The 19,143-nt window shown below is 45.1% G+C and overlaps 1 pseudogene; it reads right to left on the bottom strand.

Annotated features, from left to right (window-relative positions):
- Positions 1 to 3,277: 3,277 nt before the first annotated feature.
- Positions 3,278 to 3,396, bottom strand: LOC134952128 (5S ribosomal RNA; annotated as a pseudogene).
- Between the last annotated feature and the right edge of the window lie 15,747 nt (positions 3,397 to 19,143).

Genomic DNA, 19,143 nt, shown 5'->3' with positions numbered 1-19,143 from the left:
GAGCCAGGGGATTTAATAGTATCCCTGGACATCCAGGATGCTTACCTACATGTTAAAATAGCCCTGACGCTTCAGCACTATCTCAGGTTCACTATCCTCCAACATAATTTTCAGTTCCTGGCCCTGCCATTCGGATTGTCCACAGCCCCCAGAGTATTTACCAAAATTATAGTGATAATGGCCGCTTATCTCCGCCAGCAGGGAATAAGAATTTTTCCATACCTTGATGATCTTTTGATCCTGGCACAGTCTCAGGAATTGCTGTGTCATCTGCAACAGACAATAGTGTGTCTGCAGAAGCACGGTTGGCTCATAAATTGTGCAAAATCGTCTCTGGTTCCATCACAGCGGATGACTCACTTGGGGTCTGTATTGGATTCGAGCCTTCAGAGAGTAATCTTACCTCTGAACAAAATATCCACAGTTCAGTCAAGGATCAACATTCGACATGGTAGAGTATGCTCAGTTCCATTCAAGGCCTCTGCAACATCTGTTCCTTACCAAATGGAATGGTTTTCATCAGACAATAAAAACGCAGACGATGATCCTTATTTGAAAGTAAGGGGGTCATAAGCCTGGTGGCTACAGATATCCCATCTGGACAAAGGGGGATCCTTTTGGATATCAGATTGTGAAATTCTGACAAAGTATGTCAGCCTTCAGGGCTGGAGAGCAGTGTCAGGAAGATTTTGTTTCCAGGGGCAGTGGACCAAGGAAGAAAGTTGCCAGCCAATAAATATATTTGAATTCCGAGCCATATACATAGCACTGATTCAGGCAAAGGACATCCTTTTAGGGGAAACCAGTTTAGATCCGCTTGGACAATGCAACGGCAGTAGAGTACCTCAACCATCAGGGAGGAACTCGCAGCCAAAAAGCAATGAAGGAGGTAGGACACACGTTAAAGTGGGCAGAACTGCATCATCTAGCCTGGTCCGCAGTGTTCGTTCTGGGAGTCCTAAATTGGGAAACTGATTTTCTCAGTCGACACGCCATTCATGCAAACGAATGGGCTCTACACCCGGAGGTCTTCTAGATCCTGGTCGACAGGTGGGGGGTTGCCGGAGATAGATCTCATGGCGTCCCATCAGAACAGCAAAGTTCCCGCATACTGGTCAAGAACAAAAGATCCCAAAGCGATCTTTGTGGATGCCCAGTCAGTGAGATGGGATTTTCATCTGGCCTACTGTATGTGTTTCCACTAATTGCCTTATTACTCAGAGTGGTGAGAAAGGTAATACAAGGAAGGGGTGCCGTGATACTAATAGCTCTGGCTTAGCCCAGAAGACAATGGTACACAGAGCTGCAGAGGATGTCGATGGATGCTCAGTTCCTACTCCCTCAACGTCCAGATCTACTGACTCAAGGTCCTTGTTAACACAGACACCTGGATCAACTGTCTTTGACGGCGTGGCTCTTGAGACCTCTATACTGAAGTCAAGAAGATTCTCACAACAGGTAATTCAAACAATGCTCAGAGCAAGGAAACCTTCTTCAGCTCGCATTTATCACCGAATATGGCAAGCCTATATTCAGTGGTGCAGTGAACGGAAATTTGATCCTAGGTCTTTCAGAGTTTCCAGGGTCTTAGCATTCCTTCCGATAGGAATGGATAAAGGTTTAAGGGTGGCTTCCCTGAGAGTGGAAGTGTCAGCATTGACTGTAAGGAAATTGCCAACTTACAGGATGTGTGCACTTTTTTCCAGGGAATGCTCCTCATTCAACATCCTTTAGTCCCTCCTACATGGCCTTGGGATTTAACTTTAGTCTTAAAGCTAAAGTTCTCTTTCTACTGGCCATGGCTTCAGCTAGAAGAGTTTCAGATTTAGGGGCATTGTTATGCCGTCCTCCATTTTTTTTTATCCAGATAGAGCAGTTCTCAGAACTAAATCTGAGTATCTTCCTAATGTGGTGTCTAAATTTCACCTTAACAAAGAAATTGTAGTCCCGGCCTTCCAAGGGAGTTGCATCACTGGACATAGGTGATCATTCTGCGGTGATCGCTCGCTAGCTACTTTTTGCAGCCATGTGAACGCATAGTCGCCGCCCACTGGGGAGTGTATATTTGCTGTGCAAGGGTGTGATCGCATGTGCAGCCGAGCGGTGCAAAAATAGTTTGTGCAGTTTCTGAGTAGCTCAGAACTTACTCAGCCTCTGCAATCACTTCAGCCTGTCCGGTCCCGGAATTGACGTCAGGCACTCGTCCTGTAAACACTTTGACACGCCTGCATTTTTCCAAACACTCCCAGAAAACAAGGAAAAAAGGGGGCGACTCGGCACTGGTCTCTATGTCAAGAATCAAATTGAATAAACCAGAATTCGGACGATTATGAGTTATTTACATAATTCATCAAATTTCTGTCCAGTTTGGTGGTGCGCCCAGAGCCAGAAAGAGCATATCTCAATGGTGAAAGAGGAAAGGAAGGCTCTTGTGTGGGCGCACTCTTAGTTGTTGAAATAAATTTAAATGGATTTTAATTAATCATGAATGATAATAAAATATAACCTTTATTAAATATACATTAAAAAATTCTTATGATTACCCATTAGAGAACATTGGATCCAAAGTGAATGTGGGGGGTAATTCCAAGTTGATCGCAGCAGGAAATTTTTTGGCAGTTGGGCAAAACCATGTGCACTGCAGGGGAGGCAGATATAACATTTGCAGAGAGAGTTAGATTTTGGTGCGTTATTTTATTTCTGTGCAGGGTAAATACTGGCTGCTTTATTTTTACACTGCAAATTAGATTGCAGATTGAACACACCACACCCAAATCTAACTCTCTCTGCACATGTTATATCTGCCTCCCCTGCAGTGCACATGGTTTTGCCCAATTGCTAACAGAATTCCTGCTGCGATCAACTTGGAATTACCCCCGTGGTGAGAGATAAAATAAGTATTAAATTGAAAAATATAGAAATGTTCTGGTCCTGTCTCACAAAAATGTGATAAGAAAGGCTGTAGACACTTCAAAGTTCTACACCCATTTCAGCCCGACCAGTACAGAGAATCTGTATTGATAAGACCAACATGTGGTCAATTGTCAATTATATCAGTATTTGGCAGGTCAGAAAGTAATTAGTGAGACATGACCCAATTCATGCCGGTCACCAAACTAATGCACAAGTGTATAATAATAATTGTAGAGGACTCAAATGGTCTTGATGGATTGAATAATCAGAATATGCAATTCACAGGAGAAAGATATTGAGAGATATAAACAAGTGGTGATACTGCTGTTGGTGTAAAATAACGCACATCATAGAGATGATTGATAATCTACAACACTGGGTATTCCCTGTGAGTCTCCTCCTCAGGTACTGACCCAGCCCAACACCGTTTAGCTTCCAGGATCGGACGAGATCGGGCACTGGCAGTGTGGTTTGATAGTAGAAAAATAGGTGGGTCAGACACCAATGAGAGTGCACCTATATAAAAGAGTGGGACAGTTAGTCACAAAAGATGTGGATCTGCTTTCTACGTTAGGCTGGATGCAACAAATCCCACACTGGTGGTATTGTGCACCCTGGATCGTAGTTGAGAGTCCACAGAAATAAGAACAGGATGAAAGCAGAAATCACCAATAATCATATACAATGTATCCTAATAGCAAACATCTACTGAAATCAAGCACATGCATAAGTGTAATCATATATATTGGTAGATGCTCAATTAGCTTTGTGATATCATTCAGGTGCTCGAAAGGGAGGGGTATTTCTAAGCAAGAAAAAAAGGCATTTGTTTCCCCCAGCACCCTGAATGATAACCGTGACCAGATATAAATTCCACATAATAATAGAATTCAAAGATCTTCGTTACACATATTTGCGCAAATGTGTGAATAAGCCCCAAAGCCGCAACAAGGTGTCTCTGTATATTTGGGGTCCCTAGCGCTATATCTAGGTGCAGGGTGTGGCACCCCAAAACACCAGCATAAGCCAGAAAGCCCAACGTAGCATACCAGTGAAAAAACTATAGTGTTAATAAATTAGTATTTAGGAAGCCGAAGCTATAGAGAAAGTGATACAAAAATGAAATGCAATTAAAATAGAGAAATAGTGTTAAAAAATTAATAAGTGAAAAGTGTTAATAGAATGTAAAGGTGTGCCACACTAAGGTGATCCAGCTCAGCCAGTCCAGAGGCACCACACCTCACACCTCCATTACCCCAATCTGGGTCTAAGATTAACCAGCAAGGAGCCACATGATAATGGCTCCTTACTACAATATGTCTAAGCTAAGAGCTACCTGCCTTGGAGCAAGCTCATAATGCTCCATGTGGCATGTCAGGGCCTGCACCTCCTCCTAATGCAGGAACCTCTCTGCCTCTCACAACAAACATATATATTGGTAGATGCTCAATTAGCTTAGTGATATCATTTAGGTGCTCGAAAGGGAGGGGTATTTCTAAGCAAGAAAAAAAGGCATTTGTTTCCCCCAGCACCCTGAATGATAACCGTAACCAGATATAAATTCCACATAATAATAGAATTCAGAGATCTTCGTTACACATATTTGCGCAAATGTGTGAATAAGCCCCAAAGCCGCATCAAGGCGTCTCTGTATATTTGGGGTCCCTAGCGCTATATCTAGGTGCAGGGTGTGGCACCCCAAAACACCAGCATAAGCCAGAAAGCCCAGCGTAGCATACCAGTGAAAAAGCTATAGTGTTAATAAATTAGTATTTAGGAAGCAGAAGCTATAGAGAAAGTGATACAAAAATGAAATGCAATAAAATACAGAAATAGTGTTAAAAAATTAATAAGTGAAAAGTGTTAATAGAATGTAAAGGTATGCCACACTAAGGCCTTGATGCGGCTTTGGGGCTTATTCACACATTTCCGCAAATATGTGTAACGAAGATCTCTGAATTCTATTATTATGTGGTATTTATATCTGGTTACGGTTATCATTCAGGGTGCTGGGGGAAACAAATGCCTTTTTTTCTTGCTTAGAAATACCCCTGTTAGGTGCCGCGGTCCGCGGCGCCGCTCGGTCTGCTTCCGAGCGACGCTCACGGCCGCCTCACCTCCCTTCCTGTCCGCCTGGCGCCTAGCAACGCCAGGACGCCGTGCGCGCTGAGCCGCCGGGTCCCTGGCAACGCCAGGACGCCGTGCACGCTGAGCCGCTGGGTCCCTTGCAACGCTGGGACGCAGTGCGCGCGTAGCCGCCGGACCCTTAGCAACGGGGTCGCCACAGACGAACCGCGTTCCCCGTTGCTTCCTATCAATCAATACACCTGTTAGCTCTGGTCGTGCAGCAGGGCAGCTGCAAGACATTACTAATTAAGCTTCGCTGCAGCTATTGGAGGGCTCCCTGTTATATTCTCCCTCACTACCTGGCACAGACGCCGGTGATAGCTTCCTGTATGCTGTTCCTGCCTTGTAACGTCTGTTCCTGGTCAGCTGTATCTGGTCGATCCTGCTCCCTGTGCTCCTGAGTCCTGGAGTTCTGAAGCCGGTCCTGGGAATCCTTCCTGTTCAAGTGAACCTGTTGCAGTCATCTGGGGGTTCTCGTTTGTTGGGGTTCTCTCCCGGTTTCGTGAGTAGCGGCTTCTGCCGCGTGTTGCGGCCTAGGCCGCTTAGTCCTTTTGGTACTTTTTTGTATTGGTGGTTTTTACGGAGGTTTCCGCTTTTCACTGTCCTCCCCGGAACTCGCGGTGCCGTGTGGGGGAGTGGACAGTGATATCTTTTGTTGTTCTTTTCCTTTGGCGGCGTGCCGCACATATATTTAGTTTTAGGGTAGTTAGTAGCCCCTAGCTTCTGTTTGCTTTAGTTAGAGGTCTCCTTGTTATTATCCTGTCTCGGTTCACGCTTTGTCTCACTCTAAGACCTGGGGGCATCGGAGTTTGGCAGACCTAATCCGCCCTTCAAACGCGGCTGCCGTGGGCCCAAGAAACCATAGTCACTCAGGCGTGAACTGACCACACGGGTAAAACAACGGAGGTTGGGTGCTAGGGGCTATTCCCGTTCCCTACCTATTTCAGCGTCACGTCCTGGTGCTCTGGACTCATTTCGCAACATCTTTCTAGTTCTGAGCATCAGGAACGTAACATTATCACCGGCCCAAAAAACACACACACAAAAAAAAAAAAGTTATTTGTATTTGGTGGGCTTTGAAATTCGGCCTCATGAATCCGGCAGTATTAGGACCGAATCCCAGCCAGCTTTTGGCCAACCAGATTCAGGAACTAACTCAGATGGTTCAGGATCTTACTCTTCGGGTGAGATCGCAGGAAGATCTTTTGCGAGCCTCCCCGAGTATGATTCCAGAACCAAAGATGCATCTACCTGACCGTTTTTCGGGTAACCGAAAGGATTTTTTTAATTTCAAGGAAGCTTGTAAGCTTTATTTTCGTTTAAGGCCCCGATCCTCTGGTACTGAGTCTCAACGGGTCGGGATTGTGATGTCATTACTACAAGGCGATCCACAAACCTGGGCTTTTGGGCTAAAAGCCGATGATGCTGCCTTGCTATCTGTAGATGCCTTTTTTAAGTCCTTAGGCCTTTTGTATGATGACCCTGATAGAGAAGCGTTGGCTGAGAGCCACCTGCGTGCACTTAAGCAAGGGAAAAATCCAGCAGAGGCGTATTGTACCGAGTTTCGCCGTTGGTCGAACGACTGTGGCTGGAATGACCCGGCCCTGCGCAGTCAGTTTCGCCTCGGTTTGTCTGAAGTTATTAAAGAGAGTCTCCTTCAGTACCCCGCTCCAGAGACTCTAGACAAACTCATGGAGCTTGCTATTAAAATTGATCGTCGTCTCCGGGAGCGGAGGACTGAAAGAGGAGCTAGTTTCAGGCCTAGTCCATGTGTGTATACTTTCCCTGAGGACGTCGAGGAGCCCATGCAAATGGGTCTCTCCCGGCTGTCCCCAGAGGAAAGAACCAGAAGGCTAAATTCTGGTCTTTGCTTGTATTGTGGTGGCAAGGGACATATCGCACGTAATTGCCCGAATAAGCAGGGAAACGCTCTGACCAAGTGAATAGTGAGGGGGTTCACTTGGGTCTGCAGTTAATCTCCTCTAATGATTCCTTATTAGTTCCTGTAAAAATTTCCTTTGGTAGCTTCAGTTCGTTGGTGTCGGCCTTCGTCGACAGTGGAGCTGCGGGAAATTTCATGGATCTTGATTGGGCTCAGGCTTTGGGCATTCCACAGATACCTATGGATAAACGTATCACCATGCACGGCTTGGATGGTGGTCCGCTTTCTAACGGGGTAATCACTCACCGCACACCTCCAGTACAATTGACAGTGGGGGCCCTACATTCAGAGAAAATCGAATTTTACCTTACCCATTGTCCGGCTGTCCCCGTAGTTCTGGGTCACCCCTGGCTTGCCTTTCATAATCCCACCATAGATTGGCAGTCTGGGGAGATTTCCCGATGGTGTCCCTTTTGTGTTAAGGAATGTATTTCCCGTCCAGTCCGGGTTGCGGCAGTCACCCCAGAACTTATTCCTTTGGAATATCAGGACTTTGCCGACGTTTTTTCCAAGGGTAATGCGGATATTCTGCCTCCTCATCGGTCCCATGACTGCGCTATTGACTTAGTTCCCGGTGCCTCTTTACCTAAGGGGAGACTATATGCCCTATCTGGGCCGGAAACTACGGCAATGAATGATTATGTACAGGAGAGCCTAAAAAAAGGCTTCATTAGGCCCTCGAAATCTCCATTGAGTGCAGGGTTCTTTTTTGTTGAGAAAAAAGATGGGTCGCTCAGACCATGTATTGATTTTCGGGCTTTGAATAAAATCTCTGTTAAAAACACCTACCCCTTGCCACTGATTTCAGTACTATTTGATCAGCTCCGGACTGCCGTTATCTTTTCCAAGATCGATCTTTGAGGGGCTTACAATCTCATCCGAATTAAATCTGGGGATGAGTGGAAGACGGCTTTCAGCACACAGTCGGGACATTATGAATACCTGGTGATGCCGTTTGGGCTGTCAAATGCTCCTGCTGTATTTCAAGATCTCATTAACGACGTCCTTCGCGACTTTCTAGGAAAGTTCGTGGTCGTTTATTTAGACGACATTTTGATTTACTCCGAGTCTTTAGATCAACATATTACCCATGTGCGACTGGTCCTTCAGAAGTTACGGGAAAATCATTTATACGCCAAACTGGAGAAATGTGATTTCCACCTTCCTGGGGTATATTATTTCTCCTAAGGGGTTTTTCATGGAACCAAAAAAACTCCAGGTCATCCTAAATTGGGCACAACCCACGAACTTAAAAGCAATTCAGCGCAAATTACTATAGGCGTTTTATTCATACCTTCTCTGATTTGGTTGCTCCTATAGTAGCATTGACTAAAAAAGGAGCGGACCCTTCCAATTGGTCGCCTGAAGCCAAGTCTGCCTTTCTGGCCTTAAAGCAGGCCTTTGTCTCAGCTCCAGTGCTCAGACACCCTAACCCGGAGCTCCCCTTTATTGTCAAGGTAGATGCCTCAGAGGTTGGAGTGGGGGCTATCCTATCTCAGGAAGACCCGGAGTCTCAGGAATTACACCCATGTGCCTTCATGTCCAGGAAATTCTCCTCCGCAGAATCCAACTATGATGTTGGTAATCGAGAATTGTTGGCAGTTAAATGGGCTTTCGAGGATTGGAGGCATTGGCTGGAAGGAGCTAGGCATACCATTACGGTGTTTACTTACCACAAGAACCTGCAGTATATTGAGTCAGCTAAACGGCTTAATGCTCGACAGGCACGTTGGGCGTTGTTTTTTACTCGTTTCAGGTTTATTATCACCTTCAGGCCCGGTTCCAAGAATACAAAAGCCGATGCCCTGTCACGTTGTTTTCTTCCGGTTCACAACAACCACCCGGCTACTACCCCCATAGTTCCATCGTCTGTCATCCGGGCTGGCCTCACACAGGATTTATTTACACAGCTAGTCCAGCTTCAGCAGCAGGCTCCCAAAGTCACTCCTGCAGATCGTCTCTTCGTCCCTGAATTTCTGAGAGGCACTGTTCTAGCTGAGTTTCATGATAATAAGGTTTCTGGTCATCCGGGTATCACTAAGACCTTGGGTTTAATCTCTCGCTCAGTGTGGTGGCCTAATCTTTCTAAAGATGTAAGGGAATTTGTCCGTTCCTGTCAGGTTTGTGCTCAGTACAAGGTATCTCGATCGTTGCCGGTCGGGCAACTCATACCTTTAGCCATTCCTCTCAGGCCATGGTCACATATATCCATGGATTTCGTGGTGGACCTTCCTCTTTCAGCTGGATTTCGAGTCATTTGGGTGGTAGTAGACCATTTTAGTAAGATGGCCCACTTCATTGCTCTCCCCCGATTACCCTCTGCTCAAGGGTTGGCAGTTTTATTTCTCCGCCATGTGTTCAGGCTCCATGGTTTACCCAGGGATATTGTCTCTGATCGGGGACCGCAATTCATCGCCCGTTTCTGGAAAAGTTTTTGTGCCTCATTAAATATGAAACTCTCTTTAACATCTGGGTACCATCCACAGTCTAACGGACAAACTGAACGTGTTAATCAGTCGTTAAAACAGTATTTACGGCTATATTCGGCCAAACTTTAGAATGATTGGTCTGAATTTCTTCCTTTGGCCGAGTTTGCCTATAATAACTCTTGTCATTCTTCCACCAAGGAGTCCCCATTCTTTTCGGTCTTGGGCTTTCATCCTAGAGCCAATTCTTTTTACCCTCATTTTCCAGTCTCCTCGTTGACCTTAACTTCCCATCTCAGAATGATTTGGAAAAAGGTGCACCTTGCCCTTAAGAAGACTGCCTTCCGAGAAAAAAAAATTTCTGATAGGTTCCGACGCCCATGCACTTTTAAGGTGGGAGATAAGGTGTGGTTGTCAACCCGCAACATCAAGCTCCGACAACCCTCGGCTAGATTGGGACCCAAATTTATTGGACCGTTCCTTATCATTAAGAAGGTCAACCCATTTGCTTTTCGGCTACGCTTGCCTCAATCACTCAAAATTGGCAATACTTTTCACTGTTCCCTTCTGAAGCAGTATTTTTCTTCCAGGAGATTCCCTCTGAAGACTTCCCAGGGTAGACCTCCGGTGGATGTTCAGGGGCAACAAGAGTTCTTGGTGGAGAAGGTTTTAGATTCCAAAGTTTCTCGGGGCCGGCTTTATTTTTTGGTTCACTGGAAAGGCTATGGCCAGGAAGAAAGGTCTTGGGTCCTGGATAAGGATCTACATGCCCCTAAACTTAAGAGATTATTCTTTCAGGAATTTCCTCAGAAACCCAGCTTTAGGGGTTCTTTAACCCCTCCTCAAGGGGGGGGGGGGTACTGTTAGGTGCCGCGGTCCACGGCGCCGCTCGGTCTGCTTCCGAGCGATGCTCACGGCCGCCGCACCTCCCTTCCTGCCTGCCCGGCGCCTAGCAACACCAGGACGCCATGCGCGCTGAGCCGCCGGGTCCCTGGCAACGCTGGGATGCCGCGCGCACGTAGCTGCCGGACCCTTAGCAAAGGGGACGCCACAGACGAACCGCGTTCCCCGTTGCTTCCTATCAATACACCTGTTAGCTCTGGTCGTGCAGCAGGGCAGCTGCACGACATTACTAATTAAGCTTCGCTGCAGCTATTGGAGGGCTCCCTGTTATATTCTCCCTCACTACCTGGCACAGACGCCGGTGATAGCTTCCTGTATGCTGTTCCTGCCTTGTAACGTCTGTTCCTGGTCAGCTGTATCTGGTCGATCCTGCTCCCTGTGCTCCTGAGTCCTGGAGTTCTGAAGCCGGTCCTGGGAATCCTTCCTGTTCAAGTGAACCTGTTGCAGTCATCTGGGGGTTCTCGTTTGTTGGGGTTCTCTCCCGGTTTCATGAGTAGCGGCTTCTGCCGCGTGTTGCGGCCTAGGCCGCTTAGTCCTTTTGGTACTTTTTTGTATTGGTGGTTTTTGCGGATGTTTCAGCTTTTCACTGTCCTCCCCAGAACTCGGCGGTGCCGTGTGGGGGAGTGGACAGTGATATCTTTTGTTGTTCTTTTCCTTTGGCGGCGTGCCGCACATATATTTAGTTTTAGGGTAGTTAGTAGCCCCTAGCTTCTGTTTGCTTTAGTTAGAGGTCCCCTTGTTATTATCCTGTCTCGGTTCACGCTTTGTCTCACTCTAAGACCTGGGGGCATCGGAGTTGGGCAGACCTAATCCGCCCTTCAAACACGGCTGCCGTGGGCCCAAGAAACCATAGTCACTCAGGCGTGAACTGACTACACGGGTAAAACAACGGAGGTAGGGTGCTAGGGGCTATTCCCGTTCCCTTCCTATTTCAGCGTCACGTCCTGGTGCTCTGGACTCATTTCGCAACATCTTTCTAGTACTGAGCATCAGGAATGTAACAACCCCTCCCTTTCGAGCACCTGAATGATATCACTAAGCTAATTGAGCATCTACCAATATATATGTTTGTTGTGAGAGGCAGAGAGGTTCCTGCATTACGAGGAGGTGCAGGCCCTGACATGCCACATGGAGCATTATGGGCTTGCTCCAAGGCAGGTAGCTCTTAGCTTAGACATATTGTAGTAAGGAGCCATTATCATGTGGCTCCTTGCTGGTTAATCTTAGACCCAGATTGGGGTAATGGAGGTGTGAGGTGTGGTGCCTCTGGACTGGCTGAGCTGGATGGCCTTAGTGTGGCATACCTTTACATTCTATTAACACTTTTCACTTATTCATTTTTTAACACTATTTCTCTATTTTAATTGCATTTCATTTTTGTATCACTTTCTCTATAGCTTCGGCTTCCTAAATACTAATTTATTAACACTATAGTTTTTTCACTGGTATGCTACGCTGGGCTTTCTGGCTTATGCTGGTGTTTTGGGGTTCCGCACCCTGCACCTAGATATAGTGCTAGGGACCCCAAATATACAGAGACGCCTTGATGCGGCTTTGGGGCTTATTCACACATTTGCACAAATATGTGTAACGAAGATCTCTGAATTCTATTATTATGTGGAATTTATATCTGGTTACGGTTATCGTTCAGGGTGCTGGGGGAAACAAATGCCTTTTTTTCTTGATAAGTGTAATTCATATTGGTTATAAACACTGGAAAAGGACTTAGGTGTCCTCATAGATAGCAAGCTAAGCAGTAGTACCCAAAGTAGGACTGCAGCAAAGAAGGCTAATAAGATATTAGCATGCATAAAACGGGGTATTGATGCTAGGGACGAGAGTATTATACTCCCATTATATAAATCACTAGTGAGGCCACACCTTGAATACTGTGTACAGTTCTGGGCACCGTACTACAAAAAGGATATCCTGGAGCTTGAAAAGGTACAAAGGAGGGCGACCAAACTAATTAAGGGCATGGAGACGATGGAATACAAGGAAAGGCTTGAAAGATTAGGCATGTTTACATTGGAAAAGCGGAGACTAAGAGGGGATATGATCAACATCTACAAATATATAAGGGGACAATACTCAGAGCTTGCGCGGGACCTGTTTTTGGTTAGATCAACACAGAGGACTCGTGGACACTCGCTCAGGTTAGAGGAGAGGAGATTCCGCACAATACGGCGTAAAGGCTTTTTCACGGTAAGGACAATACGTGTTTGGAATTCCCTGCCCGAGGGAGTTGTAATGGCGGATTCTGTCAACACCTTTAAGAATGGGTTAGATAAATTCCTATTGGATAAGGATATCCAGGGGTATGGTGCATAGTCATGCATTATAGTTACTATTTAGTCAAATCATCATGCAGAGGACACCACAAATAGGTTGAACTCGATGGACAATTGTCTTTTTTCAACCTCAGATACTATGTTACTATGTTACTAGTGACACAGTAAATAAATGTGAAGCCACAGATTGAGAGTACAGATTATACGCTTGTATAACAGCCTAATATCAAATAAATGAAATAGCTCAAAGTGACCTAAGAAAAAGAGTTATAATTGTATGCACAGTGGCCCTCATTCCGATTTGTTCGCTCGCTAGCTGCTTTTAGCAGCATTGCACACGCTAAGCCGCCGCCCTCTGGGAGTGTATCTTAGCTTAGCAGAATTGCGAACGAAAGATTAGCAGAATTGCGAATAGAAATTTCTTAGCAGTTTCTGAGTAGCCCGAGACTTACTCCTACATTGCGATCAGTTCAGGCCGTTTCGTTCCTGGTTTGATGTCACAAACACACCCAGCGTTCGCCCAGACACTCCCCCATTTCTTCAGACACTCCCGTGTTTTTCCCAGAAACGCCAGCGTTTTTCCGCACACTCCCAGAAAACGATCAATTTCCGCCCGGAAACACCCACTTCCTGTCAATCACACTACGATCACCAGAACGATGAAAAATCCTCGTTAGGCTGTGAGTAAAATACCTAACTTTTGTGTAAAATAACTAAGCGCATGCGCTCTGCGAACCTTGCGCATGCGCAGTAAGCGACTAATCGCAGTATAGCGAAAATCGGCAACGAGCGAACAACTCGGAATGACCCCCAGTATTCCTTTGCTATGAGGAAAAGCTAATAGCCTGAAATGCTGGTTAAAATGACAACCTGGCTATTATATGCACACAAGTAGTACATCTAACACGGAAAGCAGAAAATAAGCATATATATCGAAATACACTTGACAGTGTCCTATTCAAATACTGTTGTCAGTGAGCAGGGATATATTGGTAGAATTAGGTCACCTATGAAAATTGTTTTTTTTTAGATAGATACTCAAAGTGCCCAGACAGGCACTGAAGGTGTGCTTAACCTGTGTGGAATCAGCGACAATGTGTCCCTCAAGTACTGTGGTTGGTGCCGGTGGACCCGCTGGCTAAGGAAAACGCGTTTCACCCCGCAGGGCTTGTTCACTTCCTGAACGTGCGGGTAGGTGATCAGAGCAGTATAAAAATGCCTAACATGGCGGCATGGGCCAATCATTGCCGGCGCGTCCCTATTGGGGGCGGGTGGGAATTCGTGGCATTAAGACCTGTAGGTCGGTGCCGCTTACGTCAGCGGCTGATCGCCCCTGTGGTTGGGCCGCTCGCGTCAGCGGCTTGTATCTGATAGGAGCTGGAACCCTAATTGTGTAGAATGGAACCAAGGACGTAGCGTAATAGATGTAGATGGGGCCATGTTGGAGAAGGGCAAATTTGCCCATGGTGCACAAAGGGAAGGGGAGCATAGGAATTAGGGCATTAAAGCCTTGAGTCCGTGCCGCTTACATCAGCGACTGATCGTCCCTGAGGTTGGGCTGCTCACATCAGCGGCTTGTATCCAATACGAGCTAGAGCCCTGATGGTATAGGCGGGAACGAAGGACGTAGCGTACTTGAAGTAAATGGGGCCATCTTGGAGAAGGGCAAGTTTGCCCATGGTGCGCGGAGGGAAGGAGGGCATAGGCTTATTAAGGAGCTAACAAGTGAATGTTATTGTAAATGTTGAACTATAGGATAATAGTCATTAAATGAAAATAATAATAGAAATAATATATAAGGGATAACAGTGGCGATTAATAAGGAAAAAGGGTCTATCCTGAAGCATGTAATTCAGTGTGTAAGGGCAAATCGGACTATATATAATTAAACAATTAACAGATGGCTCCTTCACATATAGAATGTCATGGAGCCATCTTGATTATAAAATATAATTACATATACTAATATGGAGGATTGGAGAATGGTAATAATTATGGGTGCGAGAAAGGTTGTAAGTGTAGGCATTTCTTATTAGGTTTAACGTAAAAATGTGTGTTGATAAAATAGAAAATTTATATGGTGCAATGTTGTTGATAGGTGAGCTAATAAGTGGGAGAAAGTGGGGAGTGAAGAGAAAATTTATTTATATATGCATATGCATGCATATACGTGTCACATGCGCAACTGCACACACACAATGTATACATGCACATATGCCCATAAGTGCACACACGTACACGCACATGCATAAATACACACATACATGTGGTGTAATTGATGTGGGTGAAAATATATGAAGGTGTGCCATTAGGAGCATATATATTACATACATACCTACATACATTTATACACATATATCTGTAAGATCCCCCTTACCACCAAAAAAAAGTGAAGAGGGCATTGGGTGTGCGGATCCTCTTCTTGGTGGCAGCGGGGAATTTTTACATCCGTGAAGAAAAAATGGCGCGTTGCTTGTATATTACGTGTCTTGAATGGGGTCAAAAGCATTGCTTACGTCATCTGCTGATGGAGAAGAAATCGAGGAGACCTCCCGAGGATGAGAATCGTGGTGGAAAATAGGTGCTGCCGAGCAGAAGGAGTCGCTTGAAAAGAAACAGGAGTTTCTGTGTGGAGAAGAAGCGTGATGCCAAAGTCCAGACAGCAAGGGAGCTCGTTTTTTGTGAAAGAGCCTATACCATCCCCCGTGATGTCAAAGTGAAGCACGGTGTAGAGGCAAGCGGATCGCGAGAGACAAGTTGAGGAAGCCCAGCATTGGAGACATGCTGACCACCGCGGGGAAGGGCCAGCTCTGTACGTCCCCTCCCATGTCCGCAGATGTCGGGAGGATACGTTAAGACTCCTTTGGAGCACAAGCATTTTCCCTCCTAGCCCACCAGGGTGACTTGTACCCCTTGTTAGATGGGCATTTTACCCTAATATTTGATGCACACATTAGTCGGGTACTAGGCCCCTTTTACTAACATGTGCTATACCTGCGCCGCGGGGTGGCACCTATTGTAAATTGGTCATTAAGTGGGGGGCTAGACATTTTTAAAAACAGCGTGAATGCACCCGATTTAGCAACAGCAGCAGCTTGGTCCACATCTCATCTTTGTGCGAGTGCCTTCTACTCACATCTTTCTGTTCCACAGAGAGTCCTCCGAACAGCGAGCCAGGACTGTTCACTAAAGCTTAGCAGCCTGCGGAAGAAAGAAATGCTGACACGTTATATGGGCGCTCAACTAAGGTAATTCAAATCTCATTTCCATTCGTACCCTATATCTAATCGCTAGCACACAGGACAAACATTATGCAATGTACTTTAACGTCACCTTTGTCTCACTTGCTCAACATTACGCACGGCCCAACAATTTAAACAGAAAAAGCATCTGTTAATTGTTGCGGCGTGCGGTGCAATGCACTATATCTATTAATCTATCTATATATATATAAATATATATGTATGTACATATATCCGTAAGGCTTCCTCTACCGCCAAGAAGAAATTAATAAGGCATTGGGTGAGCGGAACCTCTTCTTGGGGGCAGCGGGGCATTCTTAAAACTGAGAACAAAGAATGGCGTGTACATCGCTTGTATATTGTGTGTCTTGAGGGGCGGTGAAAGCATCACGTGCGCCATTTCCGTAAATGAGGGGCAATCGAGGAGACCTCCCGAGGATGAACAATGTGGCGGAAAACAGGTGTTGCCAGGCAAAAGGCGTAGCTAGAAAAGAGACAGGAGTTTACACATGGAGAAGTATGATGCCAACATCCAAACTGCGAGGGAGCTCTTTTTTCATGAAAGAGCTTATACCGTCCACCTTGAGGTGTAGGCAAAGCACAATGTAGAAGCAAGCGGACGGCGAGAGGAATGTTGAGGAGGCCCAGCAGTGGAGACATGCTGACCCTGCGGGGAAGGGCTGGCACTGGACGTCCACTCCCATGCCCATAGAGGTCGGGCGGATACGGTAAGGCTCCTTTGGGGCACAAGCATTTTTTTATATTCCCCCTAGCCCACCAGGGTGTTGTACTCCTTGTTAGATGGGCATTTTGCCCTATTATTTGACGCACGTGTTAGTCAGGTACTAGGCCCCTTTCACTAACATGTTTTATACCTGCACCGTGGGGTTGGTGTTAGACCCAGTAGGGGACCTTTAAGCCTGGCCCCTATTATAAATCGGTCATTAAGTGGGGGGCTAGACATTTTTAAAAGCAGCGTGAATGCACCCTTTTCATCAGCAGCAGCCGGTCTGCATCTCACCTTCTGGCGAGGGCCTTCTACTCACATCTTTCTGTTACATAGAGAGTCCTCCAAACTGCGTACGGGGACCGTTCACCAAAGCTATGCGGCCTGCGGAAGAAAGAAATGCGGAGACGTTATATGAGCGCTCAACTAAAGTAATTGAAATCTCATTTCTATTCATACCCTATATCTATTTGCTAGCACACAGGATAAATATTATGCAATTTACTTTAACATCAGCTTTGTCTTACTTACTCAACAATGCACATGGCCCAACAATTTAAACAGAAAAAGCATCTAATTGTTGCGGCGTGCGGTGTGCGGTATATATATACACACCCACACACACCCACACACACACACACACACACTGGTACATCTTGAGAAAGGGGTTAAAATCCCCGAAACGTTGATGTATGATATGTATTGTCTAATACATTAATTCTCTCACTAGTCCCCGAGTGCCGCAGTTTTTTCTGTTTTATATATATATATATATATATAGAAATCCAGAAAAAACAGCGGCACTCGAGGATTTTAGTGAAGCAAACAAAGTTGTATTCAAAGAAAGTTACAAAAAGCCGACGTTTCGGGGCTTACATGCCCCTTTGTCAAGGTGTGTAAGCCCCGAAACGTCGGCTTTTTGTAACTTTCTTTGAATACAACTTTGTTTGCTTCACTAAAATCCTCGAGTGCCGCTGTTTTTTCTGGATTTCTACGTTGTTACTACAGAAGGCATCGGGGTACCCTCACGCCAGACAGGAGAGTGCCAGTCCCATTTGGGATATTTATATATATATATATATATATATAGGTTGGGGAATGCTTATCGGCGCTTGACTGCGATACCAATTTATACTAGAATGTAGTCCAGGTTTGTTTATAAATATAAAGTCTCCTTTTTTAGACACTCCCTTAGTATTACTTGGGCGTCAGCTACACCTTAAAAGAAAGAAGCATTGGTAAGGTGCTTCATGTACAATGTGAATAGAGAAAGGAAATAAGGTGATTTTAAAGCGACCTGTGGTGTCCGATATTAATAGGAGATCCAGTATTTAAAAGAAAAATGTTTTTTATTTACTATATCTGATAGGCACCAATAAAACAGAGATAAAAATTGGCTCTAAGATAAAAGAGCCCCGTGTATTGCTAAAATTGTGTATAAGACATAAGTTTAGTATATAAAAGTAATACAAACTCAAAAATTAGACAAGAGGAAAATACGTCCTAAAATTATAAAATTGGACATAAGATCAGCATAAAAAGTATAAAAATAGGATTCTTAGCTTTTTGAGAGGGTATATCTCGTAGCACCCAACGCGTTTCGTCCTATCTGGACTTCATCAAGGGGTGACAAACATCTGGGACAGTTCGGCTATATATACCTGTATTGACAAGGAAGTGATAGCTACATCACTTCCTGTCAATTAACAGGTATCAAATTTCAAGAATTGATTTAGATAGTAAAAACCTGAAAAAAGACTTCTAAAAGCATAATATCACCAGGATTCATAAAACCGCTATTTCAATAACTCAGTTTGTACATTTAAAGTGCTTAAAAACGTCTTTTTCTTTCAGAGTCCCGGACTTCCGGTCCGGATCGCGGGTGACGTCACGTCCGCCCCGCTTCCGGTATCCGGCAAACTTCACTGCGCATGTGTGACGGACAGTCCGTGCCCGACATTCATTGCGCATGCGCCTGTTCTTCATTCTGGTAGCAGAGACTGGTGAGCGTCTGTGTGCTAGTGGCGGCCATTTTATTGGAGTTCATTTCCACAGACGTTTATTTTTAGTTCCGACGGCCATTTTTGGTCAGGTTTTTCATAATGGAAATCAGTACAGGACCGGAAAATAAAGGGAAATAAGTTTCAGACGGAGATCGTTATGCATGGGATTTTTTGCAGACATTAGTATTAATGATGTATCAATTCCCAAATATGGGCATAATAGAGCATCTAATATATTTAGGATGTATTAGCTGACGGTTAAAAAAGACTCTGATGTTTAAAATGAACAGGGTTAATGGTGTTATTATTTCTAATCATAAAGACTGATGGTAGGTATACAAATTATAATTCTCCTATTGAGAATGTTGTAGCAGCAGACATATCCAACATGGTGCAGGAGGTAGCAAAGTGCAAGTGGCTATATAAAAAAATTCTTTTCATATGAGAAAATTTTTTTCTTTTTTTTAAAAAACTATTTTAAATAGTATAACCGCATTAATACCAAAGTACCCAACGTGATGAAGAGATATATGAGTTATTATAAGATCCTCTTGGCACCTTGCTCAAGA

The sequence above is a fragment of the Pseudophryne corroboree genome, chromosome 1 (genome assembly GCF_028390025.1).
Source record: "Pseudophryne corroboree isolate aPseCor3 chromosome 1, aPseCor3.hap2, whole genome shotgun sequence".
Lineage (NCBI taxonomy): Eukaryota > Metazoa > Chordata > Amphibia > Anura > Myobatrachidae > Pseudophryne > Pseudophryne corroboree.
Note: the sequence above shows the minus strand (reverse complement) of the source record. Positions and strands in the feature narration are given on the sequence as shown.